The following is a 16,174-nucleotide window of genomic DNA, read 5'->3' as shown; positions in this document are numbered from 1 at the left end:
TTAAATCCAAAAATATTAACCAATGAGTTAATATGGTGTAGTGGTAAAAGCTTGGGAGATATATTTTGTTGGCTCATGTTCAAATCTCACCAGAAGCATATTTTTGGAAAGATGACACTTGTTAAAGTGCATGCTGCAATGTGGACACATGTAATGCTAAGTTGACTACAAGTTTAGAAGCTTGTGGACATGATAAGGAAGATGTACGTGAATTCTTCTTTCTCATTTAAATCTCTTGCTATGCATCTCAAATCATTTCAGAAGAAGAAGAAATGGTCGAAGATATATTTTTTACTCAAGCAAGAATCAGCAGCAAATCTTTTGGAAGATTTCATCATTTTGAATCCGTCAAGATAAGGAAATTATTTTTCGGAGAAGATTCAGCTGATGAGCCGATATGTATGACTTTTGAAGAATTGTCAGGTGAGGATTTTCAAACTCACTGTAAGAAGCCCATCTCTTGCATTAAATCACCACAATGCAAGTTGGCAATAATGTGTAGCTGATCAAGATGAACGATCAAGATCAAGTGATGCTACAACGGTAATATAGCTTCTTTCGCTATATATACCAGAAGACTTGAAGACATGAAGCAGATCAAGGGAGGCAACACAACAAAAATAGAAAAGCAAAAATTTGAAATATCCAGTTGAGCTTTCACGAGAGATTCTTCAAGTCCTTAGAAGAGAAATTTGTTTTCTCTAAATCTTACCTCTACTGTGTGTAGAAAGAGGGTTGAGTGTAGCTTTGTGCAAGACACTACCCTGTTGAGTGTAGCTTTGTGCGAGACACTCGTGAGTGTAGCTTTGTGCGAGACACTCGTGAGTGTAGCTTTGTGCGAGACACTCGTGGTTGCTGAGTGTAGCTGTGTGCGAGACGCTCGGTGGTGCTAAGTGTAGCTGTGTGCAAGACACTTAGTTGGTGTAGGAGTATAGCTTTGTGCAAGATACCCAGGAGTAAAGCTTTGTGCGAGATACTCGGGATTGAGTGTAGCTGTGTGCAAAACACTCGGGAAGTGCCTGTGTGCACTGATTCACTATTTGTATCTGGGTGAACGAGATAGTGAATTTCCTCCTTGGAGTGAAAGGAGAAGAGTGGACTAGGAGGATTACACCACCTCTGAACCACTATAAATTGCCTCTCTCATTTACTTACTGCTTTTATTTATTATTGCATGCATACTAACCCATTTACTATTCGTCTTATTCATTCATCTTATTGATTGGGTTATGTGACTTTACAAGTGCATGCAGACACAATTGCTTTTGGATTCATCTCATTGCTTCACACGTGATATTGCATATGTATTGAGTGAACCATCTCTTTAAATATTTTGTTGTCTTGCATGTTGAATATTTGACTGACCCATCTTATATTGTGCGAATTTATTCATCTGGGTCTAGTAGTTTTCACGTATGCATGTGAGCATAAATTTGCATACTTATTATTTGAGCCATACCAAGCATATCCATCATATTGCATGTGATATATCTCTTTGATTTTACGTAACACTTGGTTGATTAATTATTCCGCTGCGCATCTAAATTTCATATCTTGTTATTTAGAGTTGAAATTATCAAAGTGTTATTAATTGTGAAAAAGTTTAGAAAGTCTATTCACCCCCCCCCCCCCCCCCTCTAGACTTTTTACCACCCTATCGGGACCAACAAAGTGTATACAAAATGAAACTGAATAACAGAGTTACTTTTTGCAGAAGGGTCCGGAACAACGGGAAACGGATGCCGTTTCTTCTCGTTAAACAAAACGACGTCGTTTTGATGCGCGGTGCATAATCGATTATGCACCGCGGTGCACGCTATAATTTGTCGCTAAAAATGTGGTCATTTTGAGGCACTATTTTGAGTGGAGTCCACTTTTAATTTGGGTTGAGTCAAAGTAGATTTGGATTCTCTTAGTCGAGATGATGAATTTCGTATAAGTATACACTTAAAATAGATAATAGGTAAATGAGAAATTGATTCTCAAAGTATGTCCATTAAATTAGTAAAATGGAGTTTTGAAAGTCTTTAAAAGAGTCTTTGTTCTACATTGAAAAAGTATGTGGGGTTGAACTAGTATAAGAGTTAATACCCAAAATGATCCTCGACTATAGTGGTTTTTCTCAATTTCGTCCTAAACGACTTTGGTGACCTAATGTAGTCCCAGACTTTTGTGTTTTCGCTCAATTTAGTCCTTCGTTTGTTATTCCGCCAAATTGGTGTTAAATAAAAGGACAATTTAGTAATCTCAATATTGACCTGTCTTTACTCTCAGCCCTGCGAAGTGAGAAATCCCTCTTTTTTTTTTTTTTTACGGATTACTCCCAGACCTGCGAATCAAATTTTATATTCGTATGTGTTAGGAACACTTGTATTAGGATTTTGATGATACCAATGTAACATAGAAAGTAGACCCCTAACCGTCATTACTTTTAATCGCTGCTTTCGTCGTAGACGAAAGTTGCCATAACTCACATGTAATTCGTGTTAAGCTAGTCAAACACACGAAGACGAGTTATGTTTAGTTGTTAGGGTTATCAAGATGAAAGAAGACACGAAGCATGAAGCAACTACAACGAGAGTTTACTAGGAGTTGTCATTTAGCACGAAAGGACAGTCTTATTTATGACAATCCTTCAAGACATTCCTTCTCATCAATAGCAAGAAGAATGTCTCCACTGTCTGACTTGACAACATCCTAGGAACAAAAGGACCTCAACTTGTGGGACACGCATACCAAGGAACATTAAATGAAGATGTACTATTTCCTGAAGCTAAAGGACAAAACCCTAAGGCTCCCCATGCCATCAATGGCTACAAGGTACAACCCCATTAATGGAGCATTTAATGCGGGAAGCTCCCCGGTCCTTACCCACTGGACAATAGGTTTGAAAATTTCATCTCCCTCCAATGGGTGGAATTTTCCTCATCTATATAAACCCACCTTCATCAACTTAGAAGGTGCTGGTTCCTATCACTCGATTTATCTATACGCAAAAGCTCTTAAACGTTCTCAGCTCTTTCAAGCTTTTGTGAACCAGTGTTAAGGTGCAAAGATACTTGAAGAAGTTCATTGATACTCATCTTACACCTTAAAGAAGTCTTGCAACTTGTACGAAGCAATCATTCCTCATCAGTCAAGACTTCATCACGTTGGAGAAATCAGAAATCATTTTCTACCAACCTCAACGCTGAAGAAGACGTTGATAGAGGCGGAGTAAACTCGAGGAGTTGAAAAACCTACGAAGGCTGTCCGGCTTAGTGATCAAGGAAGTCTTTGTGTAATTGTACTAACGAGTGATAGTGCAATCCTTCCATAAGTTGTGGAAGAAGAGTGGAGTAGGCAAAGTTAGCCGAACCACTATTAAACTCTCGTCTCCCTATCTCTTTACTTACGCTTTTTATTTCTGCATCATATTATTTTTCTCGTCATTACCGAAAGCTCTCTTTATAACAAAAACCCGTGCAAAGCAAATAAACGAACTTAACTTTTCCGCTGCGCCAAAACACTGAAAGGTTGTTTTTAGGGCAAAACACGAAAAAAGTCTATTCACCCCCCCCCCCCCCCCTCTAGACTCTCGCTACAACTCTACCGGGACCAACAGTATGTTTGAGAGTAATTCTGGGAGTAATTCGTAAAGAAAGAGGGATTTCGCACTTTGCCAGTCTAGGAGTAAAGAGATGTCAACATTGAAATTACTGAATTGTCTATCTATTTAACACCAAATGGACGAAACACCAAACAGATGACTAAATTGAGCAAAAACATAAAAGTCTAGGACTACATTAGGTCACCAAAGTCGTTTAGAACGAAATTGAGAAAAACCATTATAGTCGAGGATCATTTTAGGTATTAACTCACTAGTATGTTGGTAGAAGACTCCTTAAATTTGATAGCACAAACAAGTTAAGTTATTTTATATATGTTATAAATATATAAAATAAAATCATGGCCCAAACATATAATATTCTGACCATTTAAATTATACAATTAACAAGCCCATCAATTTTTGACAAATTAATTGGTCCAATTGTATATGCAGTTGTTATACTGTGGACTATGGTCCGAAAATAGTGCCGTTTTTTTAAGTAAAGAAATCAATAGTTTAGTGTTTATTACATGAAGATTTAGATTTGGAGTCACAATGACTCATTCTTTCGCTTTGGAGTCTCAATGACTCATACTTTCTCTTTGAACGAACGAGGTAGGAACTTCATCATAGTGTGAATGAACCAATCTGGGCACGGCATCTAGCCGACCTAATACTGCACGATATAATTTGCCATTGTATATGCGGTTGTTATATGGCAAATTATTGTGTGGACCATGGTGCACACATTGTTATGTAGACCATAACAAAAAGTACATTTTTAATATATTAAATATACATTATTTTTGTACTGCATGTACATTATACAATATAATGAACACTCAGTACAAAATAATGTACATCCCCTGAATACAATGTACATTATTTTTGTACTGAATATATATTATTTTACCGTATACAAAATATGGTCCACACAACTTGTGTGGACCATGGTCCACACAATAATAATTGGTTGTTGTATTGTGGACTATGGTCCAAAAACAGCGCCGTTTCTTTAAGTAAAGAAACGTCAGCCGTTAAATTTTAACAAATTTCATATTTTTGGTGTGTTCAGAACAAAATGAAACTATAGTGTATCTACAATGAAATTGTGTCGCATATTGTGCTTATATTATCAAATTAAACTGTAATTGAATTAAAATGATATTTTAGTTGTGTTAAAATGAAACTGCATTATGTATAAAATAAAACTGAATAACATGTCTCACATATTGAGTGTATATTGTAAAATAAAATTTAGTTGAATTGAAATAATACTTTAGCTTTGCTGAAGTGAAACTACAGTATGTATAAAAAGAAACTGAATAACATGTCTCACATATTGTGTGTATATTGTCAAATGAAACTGTAGTTTACAGGCACCATCAAACATGCAAGTCAATTGCAATCTTTTAAAGTTAAGGGACACTGAGAAGCATTTTACTTGCTCTTTGTCCTTCTTAGAAATAGCCTTATCGCTGCCAGTAATATGTGAAGCATTTGTAAGTGATACGCACCCAAATGGATGGGTAGTTTACTCATGCAATAAAAGGAATGAATGCAAGAATGGAAATAATTAAGCAAAAAAAGGAATGAATGGAAGAATGGAAATTAAGCAAAAAAAAAGGAATGAATGCAAGAATGGAAATCAGGAAAATAGAATGCACAAATCAGGGAAAGAGCTTAACTTAAGGGATTTAGACAATAATAAATCAGAGACACAATTATCTCATTTTCTATATTTGTTTATTTCTTCTTCCAAAAGGCTGAACTCCAACCCGACAGAGTATTTGGGAGGATGTAAATCATGGTAACTCAACTGAACATCAACCACAGAGACTACCCCCCTCACTTTGAGAGGTTGCTCCCTGGTCATTTTTCCAAAGTTTCACCTCTGTGACCAGTTGAGCTGCCCATGCAGGTTTATTTGTTTATTTCTTTGTATTATAAATTGGAGTCTCTAGATGAGAGGAAGGCATCCAATCTTTTATCCTTAGTCTGAAGGCTTTAGTAGCTGGGCAAGAGCCTAAAACTCTTGTTGAACAAGAGCCTAAAACTCTTGTTGGGAAAAGTCATAGTGACAATCCTTTTTTTTTTTATTATTAATTTCTATTCTTGAATTCATTCCTTTTATTGCATGAGTAAACTACCCATTCCTTTGCGTGCATATCAGTAAGCCTGTAGGCATTTAATCCAGCTATCACCTTTTCACTTTGGGCTTCAGATCTTTTACCTGAAGACGACTGACCAATTTTAGCAGTGAACTCAACTGTTCTATTGAGGATTTACCCACTATCTAATGAGCTCTCAATCAAGCCGGAATGACTGCCCAATCAAAATAGGAGCATTATTCCTGAATGATTGACATGTAGTGTTACTGACCTCTCTGGTAAAGGTTAGCCCTTGTGATGCAAAATTTATTGCATCCTTAATGAGAGAAAAATTAATTGACAAAGAACACATACTCTCCTAGAATCTGTAGCTGATTGTAAATTAATCAACATTCACTTTGTTGAGTGCTAATAACATCATGTTATTATCAACTCCCTTGAAAGAGAGCCCTGAGGATTGTGAATGTTCATTTGAATTGCTAAAAGCATTAGTAGCTGACAAGGCACTACTAATACAGTAATATCCATGGTATAGGTATCACCTGTTGTCACAGCTATGAACTGATCAGTTTCCTTCACCTGGCTGACTTTAACCTTTATAATTCCTCTGCAGTTAAGCCTATTCTAGGACCCTTAACAAAGTGAACTATGGAAAACCCCAATGAGGAATCAATTTTAGTGGAACTCTCTATTGGCTTTCTAGCCATACTCATGCTTCCAATGCCAACTGATGGAGCATGTATCTCATTATAGTGAACGGGTTTTGTAATCCCATTGTCTACAAGCCACTCAGTATATTGCACTGGTACCAAGTGGAAACTCATGGAATTCAACGAGGGCAAAAGATGTTTGAACTTCATAGTGAAGAAAATGAATGACTGTTTGTCCCTTCAACTGCTAGTCCCTTGTTGGGGGGTAACTCTGACTGAGAACGATCCACAAACCACTGAAGTCAACTTCTGGATCCAACTGTTGAGGAATTATTCTAAGCTACTGCAGAATCATTTATCCAGACTGCTTTATCATAGAATCCCTTGCTCTGTAATAAGTAACACGAAGTCATTCAACTATTAAATTTCACAGTATAGTTTTGCATTCAAGCTGCAGAAATATATAAATTGCAATATTTTCCACTTCATTTCTAATTTTAATTCTTTTCTATTCTCACACAAAAGCTCAACAATCAACATCCCACAATCTCTGCAAACTTTCTTAAAATCCAATTTCAACAATCAAATCAAAACAAATAAGCTAAAAGATTTTAAAATGTGACAACATATTTTATTAAGCAATACTAATTTGTTTGTTTATTTTAGACGTCACCACATATTACCAATGAATATTAGGAAATACGGCTCTATTGGTCAACATTAGAATTTGGAAAACTATAATCATATCAAGTAGTAATACAACACCTTGATCACAATGTTATCGACACAAATTGTATTGCGCATCGTGTGACAGATGATGCCACACAGCGTCCCAAACCACTTCTGGCCTCTCTAGAGAATTTGAAGTCAGTAGTGTCACAAACAATTTCCTAAATGAATGAGAAGATGCACAGTCACTTGACTCATTGATTGCATCAATATATTCTCTATCATCGCTTGACTCATTGATCACATAAATATATTCTCTATCATCGTCATAAGCATCTCGATAGGAATCATACTAGACACCATTTACAGTTTTAATATCTTCATAACATGTTGCACCATGAACTATATATATTCAAAAGACATCTAAAATAATATATATATCTCACCACTCCCTGGAGGTACATAAAATATTCACTCAATATCCTCTTTGTCTAGGATGTCTCCGCGTAATTTTTTTTCACACAAATTTATTCAGCATCTCCACATAAGTTAACACTCTCGCCTTTGGATACTTTTTATTTGCTTCAAACCATGAAAGGAACATACTATTATTACTATAACCAACAGTGGTTCTGTTTAAAACAACATCAATTCGGCCTTCATCATCATAAAAAATACGTAGTAATAGATTATTGTTGGTCCGGTAGATGAAAGCTCAATCTTCAACAACTAACATTCAATACTGCATTTCAAAACCTAAAATGATGCCCATGAATTGAAGCCTCACAAGGAGATATGTATTGCTAATCATATTAAATGTTGATCTCATCAATGTTTTTACCAGTTTCCTCATCAATTGTGCTCTTGTAAAACACAACTGGAACTCTATTGATTGTGATTGATTACACCACTCTACATTAATGTGAGCTCTATACTTAAACAACAAATAACGATTGTGAGGAATTGAACCAAGTATATATTGTCGAGGTCAATGTCAAATTTGCTCACAATTCGACTATCTTTTCAACACCTATACACACGATAACCATCTTCATCAAAGCATGACACATCAACAAATTTCTTTGAAAAATACTTTATACAATGACCATTCGACATACACGGGGATTTCTTTCTTGCTTCACCACATGGGCCATGTATCATAAACTCCTCAAAAATATTATAATATGATGGATCTAAAATTTTGTCCGGAATTTCAACAAATATTATTCGATCAATCTCTTCTATAATAGTACCCCTATCACTTTTCTCAAGGAACAACAATATATGAGCATGAGGCCATCCATGCTTTTGAAATTCCACCGTATAGATAACTGCAAAAGAAATTCAAACCAATGTATGGACAATCCCAAGCAAGTTAAAGTAGGAATAGATAAATATGTGAAACCAAAGTTCGTATGCAACGATAATGATTATTATAAAAAAAAATATAAATTATACATGCATATTTTTTCATTTGAACAAATAAGAAATCATTGTTGGAAAATTTAGCTAAAAAGAACATTTAAAGTGGTCATTTTGAGGCAATATTTTGAGTGGAGTCCACTTCTAATTTAGATTGGGTCAGAGTAGATTTGGATTCTCTTAGTTGAGATGATGAATTTCGTATAAGTATACACTCAAAATAGATAATAGGTAAATGAGAAATTGATTCTCAAAGTATGTCCATTAAATTAGTACAATGGAGTTTTGAAAGGCTTTTAAAGAGTCTTTGTTATACATTAAAAAAGTATGTAGGGTTGAACTAGTATAAGAGTTAATACCCAAAATGGTTCTCGACTATAGTGGTTTTTCTCAATTTCGTCCTAAACGACTTTTGTGTTTTCGCCCAATTTAGTCCTCCGTTTGTTATTCCGTCAAATTGGTGTTAAATAAAGCGACAATTCAGTAATCTCAAGATTGACATCTCTTTACTCTCAGCCCTGCGAAGTGCGAAATCCCTCTTTCTTTTACGGATTACTCCCAGACCTGCAAATCAAATTTTACATTCGTAGGTTTGGGAGTAATTCGTAAAAAAAGAGGGATTTCGCACTTCGCCGGTCTAGGTGTAATGAGATGTCAATATTGAAATTACTGAATTGTCTATCTATTTAACACCAAATGGACGGGACACCAAACAGATGACTAAATTGAGAAAAAACACAAAAGCCTGGAACTAAATTGAGAAAAAACACAAAAGCCTGGAACTAAATTGAGCAAAAACATAAAAGTTTGGGACTACATTAGGTCACCAAAGTCGTTTAGGACAAAATTGAGAAAAACCATTATAGTCGAAAATCATTTTAGGTATTAACTCACTAGTATAAATAAATTTCAACTTTTTAAAAAGTCTGAAATATGTTGGTAGAAGACTCCTTAAAATTGATAGCACAATCAAGTTAAGTTCTTTTATATGTTATTAATATATAAAATAAAATCATGGCCCAAACATATAATATTCTGACCATTTAAATTATACAATTAACAAAACCATCAATTTTGACAAATTAATTGGTCCAATTGTATATGCGGTTGTCATACTGTGGACCATGGTCCGAAAACAGCGCCGTTTCTTTAAGTAAAGAAACGTCAGCCGTTAAATTTTAACAAATCCCGTATTTTTTGTGTGCTCAGAACAAAATGAAACTACAGTGTATCTAAAATGAAATTGTGCCGCATATTGTGCTTATATTATCAAATGAAACTGTAATTAAATTAAAATGATACTTTAGTTTATTAAATAATCCTTTATGCGCTATAACTTAAATACGGAAGCACAATTAACAATGATCGCATGTAAATCAAATCAATCAACTAAACAATGTTCATGATCATGGAATTTTAATTAAATAGGAAAGATAGGACTTACTTGGTTCCATTGAAGATGTAATCTCTAATTTGAATGAATCAAGAATATAATGCTTCACCTCTCTGATCCGTATACCTTATTCACCTCCTGATGATATGGAGACTAGAAAACTTAGAGATTTGAAACTGTTCAGATCCCTAGAGTTTTCCTGGGTATTTATAGATGTGATGAGAAACCCTCTTTCAAGAGGAATGGGGAACCTCCTTTAGGAATAGAAATCCCTTTAGGAATGTGACCTCCTTTAGGAATAGAAATCCCTTTAGGATTGTGAAACCCATAACCTTATCCATTATACATCTTTTATCCCTTATAAACTTAAATTTTAACAGAATGAGAGGGAGGGAATTTCACCCAGTAATTCCGCCTTTACACATCACTGATCATCAACGTGAGTACGTTATGGAATTACAACCTTTATTATATAAATCATTGTTAGGAAATAATTATTTCTAACAGTCTCCCACTGATTCATATGAGCATGTACATCTTAATTATATGAATCAACGTTAGGAATAAATTATTTCTAACAATCTCCCACTTGATTCATATATGTGTGACTTTACAATTTTCAATCCTTAATTTGAGCTCACTTAATATGAAAATTTAAAAGTCACCACCTTATCGAACTTTATTAACCGAATCATGGCGGTTACAGGCCTGACATAGCGTCCCGCTCTCTTTCATGTATCACAGTTAATAAGAATTCGAACCATAATAATAAGGTAAAATCGAAAGTACCTTATTCCTTATGTCTTAAACAAGACCATTGTTATCACTTCTGAATTATGCATAAATAAGTGATCAACATCAACCATAACAAAATCAAAACCTGAATAGATATCTAAGAGTATCATCAACCTGATGTGCTATCAAACATAAATCCATACATGTATGGCAGAGTTAACCGTTATACAAGGACTTTACCAGTATGCCCATCCTTCCAACATGGCCAATGAAGGTCATGGGCGCCAATCCCTTAATCAACGGATCCGTGATCATAAAATCGGTGCCAATATGCACTATTAATACTCTTTTGATTTTGTACCTTCTCCTTAATAGACAGAAATTTTAAATCCATGTGCTTGGCACCACTAGTATATCTGTCGTTCTTTGAGAAGAACATAGCTGCTGTATTATCATAATGAATCCTCAATGGTTTGGCTATAGTGTCGACAATGCCCAAACCATAAATAAAATTACGCAGCCATGATTATTGAATTGTAGCCTCAAAGCATGCTACAAATTCTGCCTTTATGGTGGAAGTAGCCTCAAAGCATGCTCACCCATATCCTTCATTTCAAAGTTCTTAGAAAGATATTCCTTAACATCACACAACATCCCTTTTATTATTAGCAGCAAGAAGAATGTCGTCAGCATGTAATACTAGGATTACAAGCTTGCTTCCATTAAACCTTTATGTAGATACACCGATCAACAGTGATCTCTACAAAACCAAATGACAATTTCAAGTACCATTGTCTAGAAGCATGTTTTAATCCATAGATCGACATCTTCAATCTACATACCAGATTTTCCTTTCCTGTGGCCATGAAGCCTTGCGGCTAATCCATGTATACTTCATCTTTTAATTTATCATTCAGAAAGGCAATTTTAACAACCATTTGGTGGAGCTCAAGAACAGAATGAGCCACCAAAACCAAAATAATTCTCAAGGAGAATTATTATCCTGTATGGCTTGGTTAAATGAGACTGGATAATTATCAATGCTCAAGTCACTTTCATGCTCAAGTGCATAAACAATATAGTCATTAGGAATTGCTGATCTTTTCTATCTAGTAGATCTCCTTAATGCCACTTCCTGCTGAGATTTCACTTGATCATCATCTTGAGTTTCAACCTCATCTTCATTTACAATAGCTTCCTCATGTGGAATTTGAGCATCTAGTTGCTGTTGTTCCAAGGTATTTCCATAAGGCTACACTGCACTGCAGTAATAGGAACAACAACAGGAAAAAGGATCACTTGATGAATCTGGAACCATCAATGACTCCTTAATCTCAACATTACGAGCTCCCACACTCCCACTGACTTCGCCATTTTAAATGAAGCGAGCATCACCAGACTCAACAATCCTCGTACTTATGATTATGACAATAAACATGTACCCTTTAGACCTTTCTGGATATCCAATGAAATAACCACTAATGGTTCTGGATTCCAATTTATTTTCATGTGGATTATATATCCTCACTCCAGCTTGACAGCCCCAAATGTGAAGATGCCTCAAACTAGGTTTCCTTCTTGTCCACAGTTCATAAGGTGTTTAAAAAAAAAACAACCTTACTAGGAACCCTATTGAGTAAGTGTGCTGTTGTCTTTAATGCATATATCCACAATGAAACAAACAATGTACAATTATTTACCTTACTCATAACCATTTCCCTTAGAGTACGATTTCACCTTTCTTCCACACCATTTTGATGTGGTGTGCCTAGCATTGTGTATAATGCACAAATGCCCTTAGATTCGAGGATTTTCTTTAAATGGGCCGAGAATTTACCCAACTTTTGATGTTTTCACATAATACTCATCACCTTTATATGATCTAGTTATCTTTACCTTTCTATTTAACTGACTCTCAACTTCAAATATGAATGTCTCTGGGACATCCACAGACTGAGATCTTTCACGCAGTAAATAGATGTAACAGTACCAGGATGATTATCATTAAAGGTAATAAAGTATTTATCACCGCTCCAAGATGGATCATCAAAAGAGACCACAGATATCTGTATGTATTAAATCAAGTAATCATGAGCTTCTTGTGGCTGAGTGTACTGATACATGTCTGACTTGCTTTACCTTTATGCAATCGACACATGCACCATACCAGTCAGTAAAATCTAATTGAGACAAAAATCCAACTTTAATAAGTCTCAATATTCTTTCTTTGGATATATGACTAAACCTTTTATGCCACAAGTCAGCTGAAGATTCTTTTGGTGCATTCCTTTTAACACAAACATCACATTAAATATTCATTTTAACAAAGTCATCATTAAGATTGAAACAATATAGTGTATCCAACAAAAACACCAGAATCATAAAGGTTTTTGTTGATACAAACATTTGTTTCCAATCTTAAAGTAAAAACTCAATGTTTCCAACCTAGCTGTTGAAACAAGATTTCTAGAACAATTTGGAACATACAGACAATTCTCAAGATCAAGGCAAAAACCTGTATCCAGCTTAATTCTGTAAGTTCCAATACCTTCAATTCTAGCTTTCATCATGTTTCCCATGAAAAGACACTTTTCATTTTCCCTATGAGGTTGAAACATCAAAAATCTTGCTTAATGTTATAAACATGTGTTGTAGCACCAGTGTCTTACCACCAAGTATTAGAAGGAATCTTAACAAGATTGGATTCAAAGTATACTGAAATTGAATGTATACTTTTATTTCCATCCAAGCTTTCCTCTTCAGGCATTCAGCCTTCTTGTGCCCAGGTTTGTTACAGAATAGCATTTCTGCACTTTCTGAACATCACCTTGCATGTTCATAGGATGCTTGACCTTCTTTTTTAAAACTTGCTGCTATTACTACTGACATCAGAACTGTCACCATTATAGCGTGATACAATAGTGTTCACTGCGAACATTTATCTCACATATCAATTGCTTTGAGTAACAAACCTTTATTCAGACTATAACTTATAGACCTTAAGTTTGCATTTAAATCCGCCTTTGGGTCAAATTTAAATATAATGTCAATTTACCAACATGCATCATTCACACATACTTGAATGAGACTATTCATCAAGTTTCAATTTAATATATAGGCCATCTTTGGACATGCACTACATATTAACAAAACAAGAATCATAATCTCCTAAATTGTCATTAATCACATGTCTGATCTACCTTTGGGCAACCGCTAGAACCATATGTTAATGATCACAAATGTTTATCAATCCTTTAGTGTCATTCAACGATGCAAAATACTTGTGTACGATAAACATTTGTAAACATAAATAATCATTTAGCTATTTCCTTGAGTGGGCCACTTTGGTGACTAACACACTCGCCTTATGCTAATAATTTATTTATGTGAGTAAACTTTAATTTATGTTGCAAACATAAACATAAATGATCATTTAGCTATTACCATGAGTGGGCCGCTTTGGCGACTAACGCACTCGCCTTATGCTAATAACTCATTTATGTAAGTAAACCTTGATTTATATATATGCTGTAAACATAAACATAAATGATTATTAGCTATTACCTTGAGTGGGCCGCTTTGGCGACTAACGCACTCGCTTTATGCTAATAATTCATTTATAAACATATATATAAACTAATAGTGGATATAACCTCCAACCATAATTGATCCCAAATGAGCCTCTATAATTTAAAGCAAGTCCTTAATGCCTTAAATAAACCAAACAGCTCAAATATAAACCCAAATTAAATGAGCCTAGAATTTAAAGCAAATCCATAATACCTTAAATAACCCAAATAGAAACACAGATTAAATGAGCCTAAAATTTAAAGTGACTCCATAATACTTTAAATAAACCCAAATAGACTCAATTTAATTGTCCAAACAAAATAAACCTTAATTTATATGTCGTTCTCTTATAACATATAATTCATGATTTGATAGAGACAAACCATATAACATATGAATCATATACCGTACGAACACAGTACAACTAACATGATTCCATATGATTCAAATCCAAATATATATATATATATATATATATATATATATTCATTACAGTATATACATACATGTATGACATATATCTGATGCTTGATTCGAAGAAACAGCCACAATTGATCCCATTTCATTCAAGACAATTATATATATATACTGCTACTCGTGTTAATTCCAGTTGCCCAACTCATATATACAGAGTAAACATACACAGTAATTCCATATATACATATTCAGCACAATATATAATTGTCGTACGCCATATACGAACCAAATAAATGCAAACATGCATGCGAAATAATTCGACAGACAAAATAGTATCACTGGAATACTAAGTGAAATTGTGTATCTGTATGCATGTGACATATGTTTGTTGTGTGCATATGATTCGCATGTATCTTTAATCAACAAATTCTTGAATATTCATAATATTTATATAATCACATACATAAACATTGTTGATTCCACATATGCGAATATAAATATAAATACTGAAATTATATATAATGCACAACTAATTAAACCTTAATAATTAAAAATCCCCAAATATCATAAACCCTGATTTTAGTGATTAATCAATTTACAAGCAGACTCTGATACCAAATATTAAATAATCCTTTATGCGCTATAACTTAAATGCGGAAGCACAATTAACAATGATTGCATGTAAATCAAATCAATCAACTAAACAATGTTCATGATCATGGACTTTTAATTAAATAGGAAAGATAGGACTTACTTGGTTCCATTGAAGATGTAATCTCTAATTTGAATGAATCAAGAATATAATGCTTCACCTCTCTGATCCGTATACCTTATTCACCTCCTGATGATATGGAGACTAGAAAACTTAGAGATTTGAAACTGTTCAGATCCCTAGAGTTTTCCTGGGTATTTATAGATGTGATGAGAAACCCTCTTTCAAGGGGAATGGGGAACCTCCTTTAGGAATAGAAATCCCTTTAGGAATGTGACCTCCTTTAGGAATAGAAATCCCTTTAGGATTGTGAAACCCATAACCTTATCCATTATACATCTTTTATCCCTTATAAACTTAAATTTAACAGAATGAGAGGGATGGAATTTCACCCAGTAATTCCGCCTTTACACATCACTGATCATCAACGTGAGTACCTTATGGAATTACAACCTTTATTATATAAATCATTGTTAGGAAATAATTATTTCTAATAGTCTCCCACTGATTCATATGAGCATGACATCTTAATTATATGAATCAACGTTAGGAATAAATTATTTCTAACATAGTTGTGTTAAAATAAAATGCAGTATGTATAAAATGAAACTGAATAACATGTCTCACATATTGAGTGTATATTGTCAAATAAAACTTTAGTTGAATTGAAATGATACTTTAGCTTTGCTGAAATGAAACTACAGTATGTATAAAAAGAAACTGAATAACATGTCTCACATATTGAGTGTATATTATCAAATGAAATTGTAGTTATATCGAAATGATACTTTAGTTGTGTTGTAATGAAACTACAGTGTATATAAAATGAAAATGAATAACAGTTTCACATATTTGAGTGCATATTATCCAATGAAGCCATAGTTGAATTAGAATACTAACTTAGTG

Source organism: Ipomoea nil, unplaced genomic scaffold (assembly GCF_001879475.1).
Source record: "Ipomoea nil cultivar Tokyo-kokei standard unplaced genomic scaffold, Asagao_1.1 scaffold3162, whole genome shotgun sequence".
NCBI classification, from domain to species: Eukaryota; Viridiplantae; Streptophyta; class Magnoliopsida; order Solanales; family Convolvulaceae; genus Ipomoea; species Ipomoea nil.
The sequence above is the reverse complement of the archived record's forward strand: the minus strand, read 5'-3'. Positions refer to the sequence as shown.